The following is a 4,421-nucleotide window of genomic DNA, read 5'->3' on the forward strand; positions in this document are numbered from 1 at the left end:
GGGGAGAGTGGCCTCCGAGACAGGGAGATAATGAGTCACTTTACACTGGGAAGTTTTAATTACACTCTGTGTGGTTCATAAGTCTGAGTTAGAATCTCTTAGTCCCGCGTTTGCAGCAGATGGGAAAATGGCTGCGGCCCTCAGGCGGTGATATGGCCACCATCTTTATTGTGGGCAAGGTACAGGTGAGGCGCATGTGCATGTCCCCTTCCTAGGACGGGGGGGTGCGATTTGAAGAGAGGCATTTACACATCAAGCACATACCAAGAGAAAAGTATGTCTTTATATTCTTCTTGCACTGACTGTGAGTTTTGTTTTGTGAATTAATTTCATAGGATATTAAATCAGAATAATTGAGGCTGGGATCTCAAAAGCAAGTTTTTACAGAAAATGGATTCATCCGGATCTGAATATCATTGGCATTTAACTGTGGAAGGAGAAAGGTTTGTCTGATCTGTTTGTGGGAAAATATCTCCAATATTTTTGTTAAGCAGAAAGATGTACAAATTAATGGTTGTGTCACCCTTTGGGTATGTGCTCTGTTCTGGGCCCTGCAGGAGAGGAAGGAGATATTGGCCTGAGAGGGATTTATCCAGATTGCACCTCGTCTCTTTGTAAGAACTCTCAGATTTAGACCCAATCACCCACTTCATGATGTTTACCAGTAAACTTCATATTTTCAATTACCTGCAAACTTCCCATTAAAAGTCCTTTTGGACTCAAATTCCAGTACCTTTTCAGGTGGAATATTCCAGCTTCTGACAACTGTCTGTTCATTCAGAGGTCCATGCTGAGGTCCATATTGACTCTGGGGTTACAAAGGGCTGAATTGAAAGATGAGGTGCTGTCCCTGAGCTCCCATTGAGATGCATTGGAACAGTCCAGGAGGCTGAGGGCAGTGTAGGTGTGAGCAGACAATGAAAATGACAAGGCTGCACTGTGAGGGCTGCTTGGCTCAATGAGAGTGTTTTGGACTTGGGTGTGAACAGAGTGAGGAGAGACAGGGAGAAGTTGAAGATGAAACTCCGTTTTAGTTCTGGCCGTTCAGAAATTCACAGTCCCAATGGGAACAACCAGTTTTTAAGTGATACCTGTGGAGTATTTGTTAACAGTTTTTAAAGTACTTTTCCTGAGGGCAGTTGAGAGTTAACCACATTGCTGTGGCTCTGGAGTCGCATGTACGCCAGACCAGGTGGGATGACAGTTTCCTTCCCTACAGAACATTAGTGAACCAGATGGGTTTTCTAACAATCAACAATAGTTTCATGGTCATCATTCGCCTTTTCATTCTAGATTTGATTGAATTCCGATGCCACCATTCCGTTAGAATTCCGTTGGGATTCTAACCCTAATCCTCGGAACACTGTACATATCACTCATCTGGCAGGAATACCATTAAGCCATTGCCTCCCTTTTTAGCAATGTATAAAAGAAAGTTCCATCATTCTACGTGTACAATTTGAGATAAAATACTGCAACGTCCATGTGTCAGCCTTTCCAAAAGGTCAATCAACAGGAATTTGTTTGGGGGTGAAATATTTCACTTTTTTTGGGGCAGTTTATTAAACAAAAATAAATCTAAATAAAAATCTTATGCCACGGACATGTAATTTCTGAAGCCGGAGGGGGATTACAGAGACAGGGAGGGTTGTGGGGCCAGAGGGGGATTGTTGTCCAAACATCACTGTGGTGTACATGGACTGCAGCATTTCAGGGAGGCGGTTAACCACCACTTTCTCCAAGACAAGTAAAGGTGGCCAATAAATACTGGTCTGGGCAGCAAAGGCAACCCCCAGTGAATAAAACCAAGCAGTGACCTCTCTGAGCTGACTTGCTGTGAAGTTAAAAACCTCTCTGGAAATGGAGTGGGCAGAGAAGAGAAACAGCGACATTTCACAGCTGGCCTCAGAGAGACCTCGCCCTTGGAAGTACTCAGAGCTGGGGATCAGCTCAGTGAGTTTCAGTCTCTTCAAATATCAATCTTAGTCGGTTTTTTTTTAATGTCTTAGGGTCTCTTGATTAAATGTTTAAGATATAAAACGTAAGCATTAAGTTATTCTCGGGCAGTATTTTTCGAGCAATAAGACTGTGTCTTTGTTTTGGTCTGTAGATTGTTAAGGCGGAGAGATGGCCTGTTGTAGAGTGGCGTGCTGTTCCTGTCGGATGGGGGAGATTAGGGAGAGTTTCAATGATCCTGATTATCTGCTGGAAGTGTGATTGCAAATCCTGTTGGATCGCATGGATTGGTGGAGGAGTGATTAAAGGCAGTGAGGAATTGACAGGAGCCGGGGGGTGTGATAGGTGACAGTCTCAGGAATGCAGGATACTGCAGATACAGTAGATAGATGGGTTACCGCCAGGAAAGCTAGGAGGGATAGGCAGGTACTGCAGGAGTCTCCTGTGGCTATCCCCATCTCTGATAAGTATACTGTTTTGGAAAATGTAGGTGGTCATAGACTTTCAGGGGAATGTAGCATTGACAGTCAAGTTACTGGTACTGAGACTGGCTTCTAACATAATGTGAGGTATATCCAGTTCCACACGATCGATGGTGATGGGGGACTCTCTAGTCAGGGGCACAGTCTGCTCTTTCTGCAGCTGACAGTGAGACATCAGAATGGGGTGGTGCCTCCCTGGTGCCAGTGTCAAGGATGTCTCACAGAGGGAGCAGAAGATTCTCAAAAGGGAAAATAACCAGTGGGAGGACATTGTACATTGGTACCAATGGCATAGGAAGGGGAAAGCATGGGGCCCTGACGAGCAGGGAGATTTGCTAGTGCCACTCGGGAGGCATTAAACCAGTGAGGGAGTTGGGGTAATCCTAAAGAGATAGTGAGAAAAGAGATGAGTCTGAGGCTGGTACTGTTCACCAGTCAGACTGTCAAGGCAGGCAAGAGCAAGTCACAGAATGAGGTGCGACGGACCAGTTGTACTGCATTTATTTCAGTGCAAGAGGCCTTAAGGTCAGGCAGGTAGTTTCAGGATATGGTTTTGAACATGTGACTGGGATATTATAGAAATTACAGAGGCATCACTCAGGGATGGATAGGACTAGCAACTTAATGGTACAGGGTATATATGCTATAGAAAGGGTAGAAAGGGGCCAACAGAGCAGGGAGAGAGATGTTTTTGATTAGGGATAACATTACAGCTGGGCTTCGGGAGGATATTCCTGGGAGTACCTCCAGGCAAGTTATTTGATTGGTACTGAGAAATAAGAAAGGGATGACCATCTTACTGGGATTGTATTATAGACTCTCTCCCAATAGTCAGCAGGGAATTGAGACACAATTTTACCAGGAGACCTCAGTTATCTGTAAGAATAATATGGATGCAATGATGGGTTTTAACTTTACCAATATGGCCTCGGAGTGCTGCAGTATTAAGGGCTTGGATGGAAAGGTATTTGTTCAGTGTGTACGAGAACATTTCAGATTCAGTTTGTAGGATGTACCTACTAGAGAAGGAACAAAACCTGACCTGTTTTCTTTAGTCATTCACAGGATGAGGCTGTCACTGGCTCGGCCAGCATTTATTGCTGCGTTTACCCAGAGGGCAGTTAAGAGTCAACCATTTTGCTATAGGTCTGGAGTCACATGCAGACCAGACAAGGTAAAGATGGCATTTTTCTTCCCTAAAGGTCGTGAGTGAACCACATTGGTTTTTCCAACAATTGACAATGGATTCCTTGTCGTCACTAGATTATTTTTTCCAGATATTTATTGAATTCACGTTCCAAAATCTGCTGTGATGGGATTCAAACCCGGGTCCCCAGAACGTTATCTGGGTCTCTGGATTAACTGTCTAGCGATATTTTCACTCCGTCATCGCTGCCTCTTAGGAAATGAGGCAGGGTGAGTGACCGAGGTATCAGTGGGGCAGCGCATCAGCACCAAAAATCCCACAGTATTGTGGCTCAGAGGTTAGCGCTGCTTCCTCAGCACCAGGGACCTGGGTTTGATTCCAGCCTCAGGCGACCGCCTGTGTTCAAGTTGGCACATTCTCCCCAATGTTTGTGAAGGTTTCCTTCGGGTGTTCCAGTTTCTTCCCACAGTCCAAAGATGTGTGGGCTAGTTGGGTGCACCACGTTAAATTTCCCATAGTGTCCAGATGCAGTATATGAGGTTTTGGGATGTGCAGGCAAATCTCTGCCTGATGTGAAAAGATCCTTTTGGGATCTTGAACAGAGGTCAGACGGAGGTGTGGCCGCACATTTTACATTTCCCATGGCGGCAAGGGAGGGTCAAGGGTGTGGAGCATGGGTTGGTGGGAGAGTGTGGACCGAACATGGGAGGTGCAGCAGGAATGGTCTCTGCTGAACACAGATAGGGTTGGGGAGGGAAATATGTCTCTGGTGGTGGGGTCTGACTTAAGGAAGCAGAAATAAGAGGTTAATGTGCTGTATCTGGAGATTAGTGGGT

The 4,421-nt window shown here is 45.4% G+C and overlaps 1 long non-coding RNA gene across 1 annotated transcript; it reads left to right on the forward strand.

Annotated features, from left to right (window-relative positions):
• Positions 1 to 13: 13 nt before the first annotated feature.
• Positions 14 to 3,544, forward strand: LOC122546178. The gene is made up of 3 exons (XR_006310679.1): positions 14 to 185; positions 336 to 443; positions 3,504 to 3,544. It is a non-coding gene; the product is annotated as an uncharacterized LOC122546178 (long non-coding RNA).
• The last annotated feature ends 877 nt before the right edge of the window (positions 3,545 to 4,421 follow it).

The sequence above is a fragment of the Chiloscyllium plagiosum genome, unplaced genomic scaffold, assembly GCF_004010195.1.
Source record: "Chiloscyllium plagiosum isolate BGI_BamShark_2017 unplaced genomic scaffold, ASM401019v2 scaf_45857, whole genome shotgun sequence".
NCBI lineage: Eukaryota > Metazoa > Chordata > Chondrichthyes > Orectolobiformes > Hemiscylliidae > Chiloscyllium > Chiloscyllium plagiosum.